This window comes from Equus asinus, chromosome 2 (genome assembly GCF_041296235.1).
Source record: "Equus asinus isolate D_3611 breed Donkey chromosome 2, EquAss-T2T_v2, whole genome shotgun sequence".
In the NCBI taxonomy this organism is placed as follows: domain Eukaryota; kingdom Metazoa; phylum Chordata; class Mammalia; order Perissodactyla; family Equidae; genus Equus; species Equus asinus.
In genome coordinates this window covers 104,992,609-105,008,326 of record NC_091791.1, presented here as the reverse complement: position 1 = coordinate 105,008,326, position 15,718 = coordinate 104,992,609, and the positions used below count along the sequence as shown (strand labels likewise).

At 50.0% G+C, this 15,718-nt stretch overlaps 1 protein-coding gene and 1 long non-coding RNA gene across 3 annotated transcripts in view; both read right to left on the bottom strand.

Annotated features, from left to right (window-relative positions):
- The window catches only part of LOC123281883 (uncharacterized), a 40,644-nt gene extending 27,194 nt beyond the window's left edge, over positions 1 to 13,450 (bottom strand). Inside the window, exons 1-2 of the long non-coding RNA XR_011497474.1 lie at positions 2,774 to 13,450; positions 640 to 885 (exon numbers count right to left, since the gene is read on the bottom strand). This is a non-coding gene — a long non-coding RNA (uncharacterized lncRNA). The remainder of the gene's footprint in view (positions 1 to 639; positions 886 to 2,773) is intronic.
- The window catches only part of SLCO3A1 (solute carrier organic anion transporter family member 3A1), a 288,987-nt gene that overhangs the window by 136,227 nt on the left and 137,042 nt on the right, over positions 1 to 15,718 (bottom strand). The gene's annotated exons all lie outside the window — the stretch shown is intronic.

Genomic DNA, 15,718 nt, shown 5'->3' with positions numbered 1-15,718 from the left:
GGGGCCCTGAGGCCTGGTGGACCCACAGCAGGGAGGGGACAATTTAAACACTAAGGGCTAAGCCAGGCATAGTGGGATGCTCTGTGAGCCCAAGAAGCAGAGGAACCAGGAAACACATTGCCCAACCGATTCGCTAGCCGGCTCCAGAAACTGAGCCTGGCTCGACAGAAAACACATCCTCCCCACCAGCACTGTGAACGCAAAGAAAAGGATTTCAGCCCCAGAAGAGGGAGCTCAAAAGCCATCCAGCATAAAGATCTGGCTCTCCAGGATGAACACCTGAAGGAGGAGGGTAACAGCGGTCTCGACTTTCAAAGTCGTTTATTAAAATATCAGTCTCGCTCTTTCACAGCCAGACGCTCTGGAAGCTCCGATTTTCTTCCCATACAGATTACCAAAAGATAAAAGAAGAAAAGAAAAAGAATTCAAAAAAATGCAATGAATTTCAATCCCTCAGTCTTGAAAACACAACCAGGCTAGCCATTTGGCACCAATGTGGCCATTTAGGATATAAACAGCTCCTAGACCTTCTCCTTGTATGTTCTGGAAAGAAAGGTGGATTTCCTTTAAGCTGAGTCTCATCCTTGGGAGGATGCAGAGAAGCCTCAGGGCACCCTTGAGGAGCCTTAGCACACTTACCGGCCATCTCCTCAGGTCACCCTTGAAGAAGCCAAGACCCAAAGGGCACAGACAGGTTCTAGTTCAGACTCTTCCCTGAAGCTGTGTGACCGTGGGCAAGCCACTCACTTTCTCTGAGTTTCCTCCCCTGTAAAATGAGCAGGTTTGCTGGAATAAGCATCCACGCGGCGATTCTAAGACTTCTTGCTGTTTCCAGGAATCAGCTTCTCTATAGGCTCTGCTCAGTACCCAGAATTCCACGCTTCCCTGGAACACAGGAAGGAAGGCACCGTACGTTTCCCACGGCCCAGAGTCCCTTGTTCCTTGGCAACGTCCTGTCAGTTCCTGACGCCCCCTGCTTCAGATGTCACCTGCTACTTCGAAGGAGCCCTCCCTGACTGACCACGCAGAGTTAGTCTCTCCCACCCTGCACATGTTTTCTCATGTACATGTCATACCACTTATCAAAGCAGCTTTTAACCACCTGTTTGCAGCCCTGGCTGTGCCCCATGACAACAAGAAACCCGGTTCAAAGAGAGACGAGAAGAGTAAATACGTGATGGATGAATTCATAAACAAAAGAACAAATTGTTTTAGTTTTACGTCTTCTCTCTCCGGCGCTTAGTAATAAGGTAAAAAATAATGCATTTTGAGAAAACTACCACTCCTACGAGGCAAGAGGCTTTTCCTCCATTCCAGAATGCCCCACACTTCAGAGCAGTAGGCCAAGGCCACCGATTTCCTTCATGGCTTTACTGGTGACTATTCCCTGGGTTCCCCACCACCCCCTAAGGTGTTGTCACACCCCACCCAACCCTGAGCCGAACCATGTGCAAAGGTCTTAGAACATCCTGACTCTCTAACAGGAGGACACGGCTTGTTTTTTGTTCCCAACCACAATCGGTCTAGCCCACATACCACACCTAAGTCAGCAAGAAAAATTATATAGCTGGAGACTAAAAATAATTTTGGAAAAGAAAAGCATTTCTAAATACCCAACTTCCTTTGCTAAAAATCTTGTCCTTTTAAAGCCAGGAATTTCCTGGTATCACTTTTTTTCCTTCCCCCAAGGGCTCATGAGGATTTTATGCCAATGGATGGGAACTTTGGCTTCAGACAGGACTTCCTGCCTCATCTCTACACCTTCTGGCTGAATCCAGTCCCCAGACAATAAGATGGATTGACTGCTGCCTGCCTGTCACTCGCAGCAGGCGTGAGCCTCTCAGGACAAATCGGCTTTGGCCTTAGCTTTCTAAAAACTGAGGCGTCACTGTAGTAGGTGGCATGGAATGACAAGACACTCTGCCTGCCTCCCACAGCCTCCCTCCAGGCTCCCTTTCCCCGGGTTCTCACTGCTCCTGGAGCCTGCTTGCCTCAGAGTCATCGTCAGAGTAACATCTCTCCAGAGCAGGTGCTGCCTCAGAGCAGAGCTGTGGCTCATCCATTCTTGTGGCCCAAATGCGTGGCACATAATGGGAGCTCAATAAATCTCTGCCGACAAATGAGTGAAGAAAGACCTCGCCTTTAAGGCAGGCCTCCTGCTGCATGACCCCCAGCACATTGTGCTCTGGCCCCCCAAAACTGTGACGAGCAATTAGGACAACAACAAGCACCACAATCACACAGATGACAATGGGATGGTGGCTGCCATTCACTGAGTACTTGCTACGCGTCTGGGAAATCCCATGTATTATCTCATTTAATCCTCACTCCAATTCTCCGAGGATGGTATTATTATTAGTATCCCCTTAACAGACAAGGACTATGGTTTAGAGAGAATATACAATCTATATGATGTCATGCATCATAGAGCCAGGATTTTTTTTCTACTGTCATTAAAATCACTTTTTATCATATACCACAGAAATAATGAAATGATTGAAAATATTTCTAAGGTGGCTTGAGAGAATCCATATTTCTGGAAAATGCTAAACTGTGCACTATGCTACCTTCTGGATTTGCTAAATTCTCCACTTTGCCCACAATGATAAGACGTGGAAACAAGTCTCTTTTGAGTGCTGAGGTCAAGGAGAAGGCAGCCAGGCTCATGTCAGGGGCCTGTCTACTGGCAGCCAGCTTTCTCTCTGCAGGGGAGCATTGGGTTGTGTGTGAGCTGTGCCCCCCCCCACCTCCTTCTTGTCCCCACGTCACTTACTTAACCAACACCACCCACACAGAATCCAGCATGAGAGTCAATGGTGGTCGCTGTAAAAATATAAGAAAATGAAAATAAATACAATTCGACTGCTTTTCCATATTAGTTAGCCCAAAAACCTGCAATGTAATTTTTTACTCTCCCAGGGCAGGGGTCATGCGGGCCAGCCCCACATGGTTTCAGGAATTTAGTATTTCTGCCAAATAAATCTGCTGAGATGGGACTGTTAATTCATTGAGCCGACAGATTTCAACCCTGCTTCAAACCAGAAGCTTCATGATATGACAAAAGTACGTGCTGTGGGAAAAAAATATATATTGTCTGAAGTTACAAGTCTAGCTCGCTGGTGAGAAACTTCACGTCATTAGAGAGAAGCTTGTATCCTGGATATACAACAGTCGGGAAAACCCGTCCCCACCTTGTAGCTGGAACATGACCTGAGGAAGATAATGATAAGGGGCAACAGCTGTCTCAGAGGCCCTGCATCCGTGTCTCTTCCCCAACAGGGTCCCCGTGTGACCTGTGTTTTAGAAACAGGGAGAGGACACAGTCCTCACTAGCCTGCTATGAAGACCACGATGATTCCTTTCTCCTCTTCCAACACACCCGGGCAGGGCACTGCCAAAACCTTAGGTCTGCCCCATAAGGCACCCTGCAGGGATAAGGAACCCAAGCAGAATGGAGCCACCCACAAGCAGCAGGGGACACGGGCAGGCTCTCCAGGGGCCACTGACAGATCTCCCTTTGACAGGGTCAAAGGCCTCCCTTTCCTGCCTGCCCATGAACCTCTGCCATCAGGTAAACTCTGGACACCATCAGGCAGGCCTCAAGAGGAGGGTGCTGTCATAGGAGAATCACCCCCCAAGCCACTCCCCCACAAGTCTGCAGAAACTCTCCGTGCCCCCTCAGGGCTCAGCTCAAGTCTCCCTGCTGAGCCCTGAGCACTTCCAGCTCCAGCAGCTCACCCGGCCAAGGGTGAGGCTGGGCCTTGCATAGCAGTGATGAACAGTTTATAAATAAAAAGAAGCCTCTAAACTTAAAGAAAAAAAAAAAAAAAGGAGGAGGGGACTAGCATCTATTGAACACAACAGTGAAGAGCGACACGCTTTATCTGATCTGAGTCTCCCAGGAATTTCATGACATGAGTACTCGTTATCCCAAGTTACAGAAGAGTAAACTGAGGCTTTGAGAACAAGGCCAAATACATAGTCTGCCCAAGGTCACAGAGCCGGTAAACGGCAGAGCCAAGCTTCGAAGGCCGGCAGTCTGACTCCAGAGAACCGTAAATCCCCTTCGCTCTCATGTTTCCTCTGCACCAGCAAGCCAAATGGGCCCCAGAGAGGCTCTGTGGGTCCAGGATGCTGAAGGGGCCAGCTTTATACAGGTCTTTAGATGAAACCCTGGCACCTCCCCAACGAGTGGAGGAGAGGAAGGTCCCAGGCCAAGAATTCCAGGACTGACCTGACTCACGCCCAGACACACAACTTCTGCCTGCACAGCTGAGATAGAATGAGCAAGACCACTCGGGCAGACCTGAAAACACGAGCCAGTCAGCCTGGGTAGCCCCCAGGAGGAACGGTGTCAGCCCCTCCTGGATGCACACACCTGCCCGCCTTGTTAAGGATGCACACATCCCTAGTTAAGATAGATCACAGGAGCAGTTCAGCTGGAGTACTTTAAAAATAGTCTCCTGGGGAAAAAGAAAGTCCCGTGCGGCACCTTGTCCTAGGCTGGGCACAAGGACAGTGCTGGCAGTGGCATCAGATGCTGCCATCACATGCTGTAACGGAGGGACAGCCAGGTCGCACCCGACAACTGCAGGGGCTGGGCACTTAGGTTTGCAGACCTGCAGGGTGGGCATGGGGAGGACACTGTGGGCACCCATATGCTCGGGACTCCCCCAGGCTCTCCTCTGTGTTCACCCAGTCAGGTGCAGCCCACAAGCGAGACCTGGGCTGCCAGCCAGATGCCCCTCCCTCTTGCCTCACTTTTCTGACTTGCCACAGCAGCCCTGGCTTCCATGCCAGGGTGAGCTCAGGCGGCCAGGGGCCTGGGGAGGGCACTGATGTAAACCCGGCTGTGGAATTCACAGCTTCCAGTTCTGGCAGAAGGTGAGCAGTGGTGTCACACGGTGAGGGCTGCCTGCTGCTGCTCCTGACACCATGAGCAAGCCCTGTGGGGGCACAAGCCAAAACAGGCTGGAAGGACTTGCCAGCCCCGGGTGTGGAGACTTGAGGGTGAAGCACCTGAGGCCACTGCTCTGAATCACCTCCAGGGCCCCTGCTGTCCTGCCAGAGCACATGCACAATAAAGGATGAGCGGTGCTGACAGCAGCCCCTCATCCAGGAAACCCAAGTGACTTGCCCAAGGCCACACAGCTTCTTAACAGCAGAGCTATTAAAACTGAAGTACCTAACACTTATCTAGTGCCCTTCACATCACCCACACCTCCTCCCCTGGCCTGGACCCTGTCATCTTCAGCCTGTCCCCCTCAGTCCTCCAGAGGCCTCCATCCCTCACATGTAGCTCTGTGTCAGCCACAATCCAGCCCTGACCCACGTTATCACCTCTCTGCTCCATCTCTGTGGTCTCGGTTTGAAGCCCCGTCCCCCGCACGTCCCAGCCAGCCTTCTCCCCTCTCCATCACTCGCTTAGCTTCCCTCAAGAACTTCTTTCCTTCCAACTTCTCCAAATCTGGGATGGTCTGGGGCCTCCCTCTGATTTCAGATAGTTCCTGCACATCCCTGGCTCATGTGTCCCTCCAGAAGCCTCTAGCTCTCCACCCTGTTGGACCAAACCCCAACACGGGGTCCCCTGTGCACATTCTCCTGACCACCGTGGGGAACGCCACTCATCCCTGAGGGCTCGCCTCACCCTTCACTGTCCTCTCACTGATTCTGGAGCCCATCCTCCACAACGGTCACTTTGGGGTTTCTCATCCCTAAATGTCCACTCTCTCACCCTCCCCTACCACCCACAGCCATGGCTCTCTCCTTGCATGTTTCTAAGATGACAGTGGCTATCGGGTGCAGCACCCCTTCTCCTGTCCTCTGCACCCCCACAGGTTCACCTCTACCCCAACTTCTTTCTTCTACTGCCCCTGTATTTGAGAACGGGACTGTCTTTGCCCTTCTACGGATAAACTCCTTACTCACGTGTGGCCCTTTCCCACCTTCTCCAGAAGGGGCTTCATTCTGTGGCTCTTTTCTTTCCAGCACATTCAACACTAGCTCCTTCCCCCTCAGGGAACATGATTTGGTCTCACTCACAGCGTTGGCAGTTTGTTGATTCCCTCTGCTTCCTTAGACTCTTTCACCACCACCCACTCTTTCCCTACCCCTTAATCCCAGCTCCTCCAACTCTACCGAAATCACATTCTTAAAAATCCTCTGGACCTTTGAGGGATCAGTTCCAGTAACCACTCTCCCTAAGCCTCCTCCTCCCTCATGCACCTATAGCAGCTAGAACTGTCCATGTCATCTCCTTTGACTGTCTCATTTGCAAATGGCGCCTCACTGCTTTTCACGGCTCCCTCCTCACCTTGGAGTTCTCCTTTATCTGCTCCTCTTCCTTCTTTGGCCCATCACACATGGGTGTTGAGTGGCTGACTCTCTGCCTTCTTTCCCTATACTCTCTTCCAAGGAAGTGGTCTCCACTGTGACTTCTACAGAGATCCACTCTACAGAGGAGATTTCCAAATATTCAATCCACCCCGAACCTTTCCTAATATCTTAACCTCACGTAACTCACTTTGAGATATTAACATTCAGATGCCACCTGAAACCTGCCTGCTCAAAGCTCATCCACCGTCTTCTTCTAATCATCCCTGCCTCCTCCCCTTCCGTGACTGTGACCACCTGTCACTCACTCAGTCTTTGTGGTCTTTTTCCTTAGTCCTGTCCACTCTTGCTTTGATAAATCTCTGGAATCCCTTCTTTCTCCTCCACTTCCACTGTCACCATGCCGATTCAGGCTCTTGTTAATTCATTAAGTCATGCAATAGTTCTTCACATCGGTCTCTCTGCTTCCCTCCTCCCAGTCCCATGCTGTACACTACCACCGTATCAACTTACAAAGGCCACAGAGACTCCCACTGCCTATATCCTGATGTGGTCAGGACCAGTTCCCTCCTTTGGCCTTCAAAGCCTTTCCTAGTCACCCGCAACAAACCTGCAGCATCAGAACCTGGCTTGCTGTCTCCCAGCCTTACATCTCTGGGCCTTTTCCACACTGTATCCTGTCTGGAATGTCCACCTCCTCTTTGGAAGTGCCCTAGCCTGAAATCCTTTCTCAGCACTCTTCAATCCTATAACAAGTAGTGTCTTTATAATTCATTTGGTAATGAATTGCAGCCATTTGTCTTTATGCTTAGGTCCAACTAAACTACCAGCTCTTACCTTCACCAGGTGTCTTGGCCACTGTTTCTGAAGCCATCCCCCTCTCAGTGCAGCCCCTCCTGACGGAGGAGAAGTGGTCAGGCACCCCAGCCCCACCAGCGAGCAGGGACTAGACTCAATCTTACAGTCAGTAGGCAGAGGCTGCGCCCCCAACAGTTATCCTGAGCACACAGCAGCCTGTTCACCCACGACCTCACTGCCGCATGGAAACACGCCCAACTTCTTGCCCACTTAGCAGTCCGGCTCCCCCTTGGGAATGGAAGCCTGCCCTGGACCCAAGCCTATGAAAAATGGAAGGCTCCTGGCATTAAATTTACCGAAGGTCATCCCCAGGCCTAGCTCTTGCCTGCCCCAGCCTGCCTGAGGACGGACCTTGCCTGTCATAGGCCTCTCTGAATAGCTCTATCACCTGGAACTAGGAACTGTTGCTCACCTGCCTTTACATATCCCCTGCGGTCCCCGGCTTCCATCTGCGCTGCCTGCTTAGCTATCGAACTGAGTCAGAACGCACCAACCCCTGTGGGGACTGCAAACTGGACCTTTCCCCCTAGAGACCTTCCCTCCAGCCAGGTCACTTGCCTCCACATCAGATCCCGGCCTGATCCTTCTGGCTTTCTCCTCTTCCTCTTCCTTCTCCTCTTCACCAGGCCATGTTGCTGAATTCCCACAATGCTCTGGGTCTGAAAACGCCCATCCCTCTCCCTCTACAGAGAAGAACAACGTCCTCAAAGTTTCCATTTCCCTCATCGCCCCCAGCACAGAGCCTGGCACACTGGGCACTCAGTAATTTGTATGAATTTGATTTTTGAAGGAAAGTGTGTGAGTGGGCAAATGGAACAGGAGAGGTGGGTGATCCGGTGACCAGGATGGGCAGGGGGCAGGCTTGCTGTCTCCTGCTGCTCTTTAACCATTAAGCCTCATTTCCTTAGGACTGTTTGAACCCACTTCTAACAGGCCTGGCTGATTTCCTGTGTTTACAGAGCCCAGGGCAAGTACAGTTCAGTGCCCCTAATAGCAATAAATTATGGCTGTAACTTAAACTACAGGCCTGGAAGGAAACCCTAATCGCGGGGCATTTTCACCCCTGCAGCCCTCCAAAGGTGCCAGTTTTCTTTCCAGCTCTTTCTCTGCCTCTTTGCACCCACGCTTCACATCCGTGCCCAGGTATTTGGCTGGAACAGGAGCTGTGCTCAAAAGAGCCGGCAGGCGGCCAGCTGCCCACACAGCCCAGTGAGCTGCCCAACAGCCTTATTTTCCTTTCTTTTTCTTGGGCAGCAACAAAGGCATCGACTTTCCCCCATGTATTTCTCCCCTGCCAAGGTCCAGACGAAGGGAAATGATGCTGAAACTCCTGCCTAGATGAGGGGAGATGAGGAGGCCTCAGCCTGGCTCCTTGGAAGAAGGCTTGTGCCCTCGTGGTGCAGAAAAGATGGGTGGGGTGACCACATGAGGCTTGGTCATCACTGTGTCTATTTGTGAGTGCTATCCTTATGTCATTTGACAAAGTGAGAAACTGAGGCTCAGAGAGGTTCAGCGTCTTGCCCAAGGTCACAGAGCTGTAGGGTGCAGGTCTGGGAATTAAACCCAGTGTGTTTGACTTAAAGTCCAAGCCCTTCCCCAACCTCCTCCTGCCAGTAGGATCTCTGAAGGTCCTTTCAGATTCCACAGTTGTATGACGGCTCTGCATCTCAGCTGGATTTAAACCCAAGTGATGAAGCTTGATGATCAGTGACATTTTCTATATCACTGGAAAATGACCTTTTGTATATTCTTAATAGTTGACGTTCTCGACTGACAAGTATAATCCAGCTGAGCTGGTGGCCCAGACGTGCCTCACCGACGAAGGGCTCCCTGCGTTGCGCTCCTAGAGTACATCAGACCACAGGGACAACACTCACATCATCTGGCCTTCTGCTGCAGTGAGATCTCTGCCCTAGAAGGCCTGTAGCATTGGGATCAGACCTTACTCCACCGGCTACCGTGGCAGTGGCCAACACGGCAGCTGGCGCAAAGTACAGGCCGAGTGTCGAGAAAATATCAGAGGTATGGAATACGCTCTCCCTCCAGCAGCAGGCAGTACAATGCAGAGCAAGCCACAATCTCCATGAGACCCCATGTTCCCATCCATGAAATGGGAATAACGATCCCAAATTCGCTGTGTTGCTGAGAGACCTGATGAGCTCATGGGATCCCAGTTTAGGATTCACACTCCCTTTGGATGGAGAAGAGCCCCGGTTGCCCTCTTTGGGTGTCTGGAAAAGCTCCTAGCTTCAGGGTCTGCTAGGCACAGACCCACCCACCTGCACATGGCTTGGCTCCCTCTCCTACCAGCCCAGCCGAGACTTCCGTCCCTCTTCCTCAGGAAGCTGTGTTGTCAGAACTGCCGGGCCACTGGCTATTTTCCCGGCAGACCACATGACAAGGAATCTTCCAGTTTACAGTCTGTGACAGCTTTGGTCGATAAGCTGCTACCAGAGTTGTACTTTCACATTCAACAAATGACATTTTCTTTTTCATCAAGAAGAAAACTTCTCTGAAGTTATTCAACCTTATATTCCCCTGTGATTCATTCGTGCTCTCTCCAGCCGCTTGGGGATTCTCTGAAGATGCTTCTACCTCAATCCAGCAGGGGGTACGGCAGACCCTCCCCTACTCCTGAGTTTGGGGGAAGTGCTCCCCTTCCAGAAGGATGGCTTCCACCTGATGAGGCTTTTCCTGCAGCCCACACAGTCTCTGAGCTTCTTAACCATTTCTACAGCCAAACGGTCGGGGGCAAGAAGGGGAGAGTCTTCACAAGGCCACCACCACCTCTGGGTGTAGCTCTAATTTCTTAAGTGCTTTGCTATGCTCAGTCACGAAATGAATGACACACGTGGTCCAATGGCTTCATGGTGACTTTATTTCTAGAACCGTGGAACATCTGGGAGAGAAGGGACCTTTAAGACCTTCATTTCTGATTTGTTCATTTCACTGCAAGCAAATTGAGGCCCAGAAAGACTGTGCCCTTTTCTGCTCTGTTATCCAAACTGACCCCTAATGGGGAGCCATTCGCTCAGGTGCAAGCCACTGCTACCTCTAAGGCTTGTAACCGAGAAGATTAAAATACAATGGCATTTGTAAGAGGCAACAAGGACAGACCCTGGCAGAAAAGCACTCATGCAGTAAATGATCATTACAGGAAAACAAGCTCGAGTGATGGGGAGCTGCCTGCATCGCCGCCTGCAGTTCTGCCTCTTCTCCTCTGGGCTGTCTTTGCGCCATCCCCTCCCCGTTGGAGGCTTCAGTCCCCATCCACATGCTGATGCGTCACTGACTCTCCCCTGCAGCTGTGACAACTTCACTCAGAAGCGGCAGCCGCCTCTGGACTTGGAAAAAGCTGCCAGGCGGAGTCTTTCCAAATAACACGGCAGACTGAGAAGCCCCCTGACGTTCAGCAACCTCTTGTGTGTAACTCTTCCTGGTCACGTCACCAACGAAGGATGGCGATCGCCGTTACTCATCCGTTCAGAAGCTAGTGCTGAGCTCTGCCGACATGTCAAGCACTGTGCTAGGAGCTGGGGAGCAAAGCCAAGGCCTGCCCTAAGTCAGCTGACACCCCGGAGGGAGAGGAGACAATAGACAAATAACTGAGTAAATACGTCACATGTCAGGCACTGATGGGTGTTGCGGGGGAGAGGCAGCAGGGACCAGGGACTGAGCTAGAGAATAACAACTGGGGCAGGGAGTGGGGTGGGTAAGGGCTGCTGCTTCCTATAGGACAGCAAAGGCAGGCTCTTTGACAGACGCCGGAAGTAAGTGAGGAAGCAAGCCATCTGGATAGCACAGGGAAGAGTGTCCTGGCAGAAGGAAGAGGAAACAGAGGCTGCCTGCAGCATTCGAGGAAGAGCAAGGAGTCTGGGGTGACTGCAGGCGGGTGGAGGAGGAGCAGGGTGGCAGGGCCCTGGTCACAGGGGGCCGTGGAGGCCACTGTCAGGACTCTGGCATGTCCTGTGCATTGGACTGACTTGATCCGCCTGGTGTTTTAGCAGGACGGCCCTGGCTGCTGTGCTGCAAACAATCTGGTGAAGCAGCTACTGTGATGGTCCAAGTGAGACAGAATGTTTGCTGGACCAGGGGGACCCACGACGGAGGTGGTGAGAAGTCGAGGGCACCCTGGCTATGCTTTCACAGCAAAGTTAACTGCATTATAGGGTATCAGATAAAATAATCACGATGCCCCCAGGGACTGCCCAGTAGGTCTTGTCTCATCATTTACAACTGACTTGAGGCTTAAGGAAGCTCAGGTGTCATTATGCAAGAGATCAACAGGGCTTCTGAAGATGGAAACATGAGTCTAGCCACTCACTCAGTCCCCACTGACATCAACAACAGAGCTACAGGAGAAACAGTCACACAAAGGGTGTTGTACAGCCAGGCACCGACATCAGCACTCGAAAGGAAGCAAATGCCTACACACAAGTCCGGCAATTACAGAGAAATGTGCGAGGATGTATGATTACAGACTAATACCCACCAACATGCCATTGATCAGTGGTTCCCAGGATGTGTGGCTGTTAGTAAGTGTCCTGGGAGAAAGTGAAAAAAAAGCTTCTCAAACCAAATGGAGCTGGGAAACATTGGGTTGAATGAAGTTAAACTGGTTTCTCTGTACAGGACTTCTCAGGGCCTTTAGTACGTTAATGTGCCTGACCATTCTCCAAGAGATCTGCATCGAGCTCAGGTATTTTGTTGTTTTAGTGGGGCCCCTTCCAAGAGTAATATTATATGAAACACTGAACACATAGATTACAACACATGAGCATCTACTCTGTGCTAGATCATAATTCAACAAAATTCATCCGGGGTCCTTGCTGCATGCTGGGAGAACAAAGAAAAACAAGGACACCAGCCAGCATGTGGTGGTTTGTGGTCAGGGCACCTGCTCCGCCGTCTACCACCTGCCTGCCTCCGAGGCTGTCAAGAGTGGAGTGAAGCTGCAAGGCAGGGAGGCTGGGGGAGCGCAGCCCACATGGTGCTCCTCCTCCCTAAGGCCCCTGGGCCCCACTGTCCCTCTGCACAAGCACAGGGATTTGGAAAAAGCCTCTAGGGAACGCACATCTTTTCAAAGCACATTCCTTTCTTCACACCTCTCGCCCACCTGAACTAATCAGAAGGGAATGAAGGAAGCAACATTCGTGGGACAAGCTGTGTGTTGCCCCTTTCACACAGATCTCTCCCTTTTAGCCTGCATCACAACTCCACCACAATCATAGCTAACATTTATGAAGCTCGGGGTAGATCATAAGGCCTTTCCATGTACCAACCCACTCAGACCTCAGAGCATCCCTTTAAAGGAGGTGGGCATGGCTATTCAAACCAGAGGAAAGTGAGACCTGTAGACATTTGGTGACCTGCCCCAGATCACGCAGCTCACAGTGGCAAAGCCAAATCCAGAGGTCAGTCTGGTGTCGGAGCCTGCTCTCTTCCTGAGACCCCAGTGCCCACTCTATTTATTGCACAGGCTGTCCAACAAGCAGTGGCCCACGCTGGAGACCTTATCAAGTTGGCTGGCTAACCTCAGAGACTGAGCACGCTGGAAGAACTTAGCCCAGGGCACTGCTCAGAGCCTGGGCCGCCTAACCAGGCCCGAGCGGTAGAAAGATGGAGGCTCAGCAGAGCCCAGGGCACTTGGTATCTGTTCTGCTGTGGCTGAGCTGTGTGCCCTGGTCTGCGGCCCTGGCTGCACTGGCTCTTGCTTATTTCAATTCCAGAGTTGTTCTTCTGGAAAACATTCTGATGGTGAGGCTCACAGGTTCATCGACGTCCCAACTGTAACTCAGCAGAGCACGAAAATTGGGGCAACACGCGCCCCTTGACCTGGACCTGGATGCCGGCTGGGGTCACTGAGAAAGAAAACAAGTTGGTGCAGAGAAATGTCATAGTATACAAATGTCACTTCAATAAAACAAAAAGAAAAGATGTCAGAAGTAATACATTTTTCATTTTCCTCACAAATGACTCCATCTATGATATGGTACAAACTCATTTTACACATCAGAAAGCCATAAAATCTCCTCAAATAGTACCCAGAGCTGAAATATTACTCTTCTGGATAGGCAGCGACTTTATTTCCCTTCTTCGGCCATGACTGATCCTACCCAAGGCAGATTTACTTTTTGAAAAGGTTCACTTTTAGTTTCAGTTTTGTATCTGCACAGATCACATAAACGCTCAGGGTCCTCATTACTGTTTTCTATGCATAATCATCACATTTGCCAAGATCACAGAAAAACAGCACTGAGAAAACAACCTATACCTCTTATTTTTATATATATGTGTATATATATATATATATATATATATATATATCTCCCTTCTGTTCTACCAATTTGAACATAATTTTAAACCTAACTCATTATTTCAGTGTCAATGTCGAATATCCAAAACCTGTGAAAACAAATCTAGATTTTAATAAACTAGCAGAAAGAAGGTCATGGGTCAAAGAATTTAAAATGAAAAATCTTAACTACAATATTTTTAGTCCATTGTACACGCCACTCAGCTAGATACTTGATAAATATCACTTCATCTTCAGAAAACTCATGCAAAACAAGGTTACTATCCTGATTTTAAACAGCACACGAAGTTCAGAGAGGAAACTTGGCTTGCCCTCGGGGTGCTGCACCCTCAGGCAGAGGAGCTGGGACCCGAACCCGGCCAGTGTTCCTAGAAAGCTTGAGCTCTGAGGAGTTTTTAGTGGCTGGCCTGGGTTTCAGTCAGACCCGTGTCAGCCTAAGTGAAGTAATTCCAAGACTCCGAGGTATGTGTGTGTGTGGTCACAAGGAGAAAAAATAAGTCTTCTGATTTTGCTAGTGGGCCATCTGGGACCATGTATGGGGTTGCCCAGTTCATTCAAGAAATGAGGTCAGAAGGGGGGCTCCCGTTCACTGAGCTGACTTCTTCCTCAAAGGTACCTCTCTGGCCCCACTGGAGAGTAGACGTGTGGCTCGCTGGTCCAGGAATGGCAAGTCCCCCCAGGGTGTCAATCTGGCTCCTCCTAAAGGCACCAACTTATTTCTTAAAGAGCTTCTTTCAAAGATTTAGAAAATAAACAAACGCGCACTCTTTTTGAGCTAGCGCCCTACAAACCAGGAGAGCCTGGATCTCCATCCCCCCCGGGGTAAAACACGCACATTAACCTCAGGACATCCTTGTTTTATGCTTTGGGGGTTATTATTTTAATACATCTGACTCCTGATGCCTCAAAAATGACAGCACAGAACAAACAGATGGCGCGCTCTCTCTCTCCACCCCACCCACGGTTTCTGACTTTCACCAGGGTCTACTGCTCCTAAGGACTCTAAACACCTGTGAGACGGTCTCAGCACCACTGAAATCATCCACTCCCCTTGCACCTCCCTGACGACCCCAGGTCACTCTGTGTCCTGGAGCAGTCCTGTGACCCACCACAGGGCAAGCCCCCCTCCACATTCTCCCTATTCGAAAAGATGCCCCTTCCTTTGTTTTAGCCATAAACCACATCTGACACCCTCTCTTCTCTCTCAGATCTCCTCCTCCTTGGCATCATTGATTCAACCTAAGAGAGGCCTCCCAGCCTCATATTCCAGCCACGTACTCAATGTGCACGTCAACTCAAGCTCAGAGTCCGAAATGAATGAACGCTTCTGCCTTTTCCCTCTAGACCAATGCCTGCATAATTTGTGCCTATATATTATCCAACCAACTTTAACATGAACCAGACAGGTTTTAGGAGAATAAACAGTATCTCCTGTACCGTTAGCACTTAACGTGAATTGGGCCTTTCCCTATACCAGAATACATGGGTAATTATGTTGTCCCGAACGTTTCATCACAGGTTTACTCCAGTCCTCTTGTGTGTCGGCTGGAACATTGCTTATTTCCTACAAAAACTCTTGCACAATGCACACCAGTGCTTAATCAGTACAACATGACGTGGAAAGTTACGTAACTCCATGCAGTACAGTCCCCAAACTATCATTTAATGGGCCTTTCCGCTACTTCCTTTAGAAATTACTTCACCTACGTAAAGGACTCCAAAACAGAGATCAAATAAAGGGAGAGATTGCTAAGAGGACAAATGTGGGGGCCTAAAAAGGCGTCTTAACCAGCATTTTCTCTCGAGGGGAACTCCATTTCTGGATGTGGCAGCTTAACGAAGTAGAGTGAGCTAGTAACAAGATCACGGAACACATCCATCTCGTTGATTACCTTCACTGCGTTTGTCTTTCAGGGCACCGGGCATCAAGTTTTGATAAGAGTCCAGTCTTTATCAATGACTGCAGTCATTTAAATGAATAAGAAAATTGTTTTTCAGGGCTTTTTTTTCCTTGCTTTTTTTTTTTTCTTTAACTCAGCGTTCCTTAAAATGCTTGACAGAAATGAGTGTCGGGAACAGGAAAGGCAGGATCGGGCAGAAGTATGTCTGATCCAAGGAGAAGACAGTCACTAACGCAAATCTCAGATATGTGAGACCTAATTAACCTCCGAATTGAACAATTTCTGAGTGTTGCTTTCCAGGCTTAAAAAA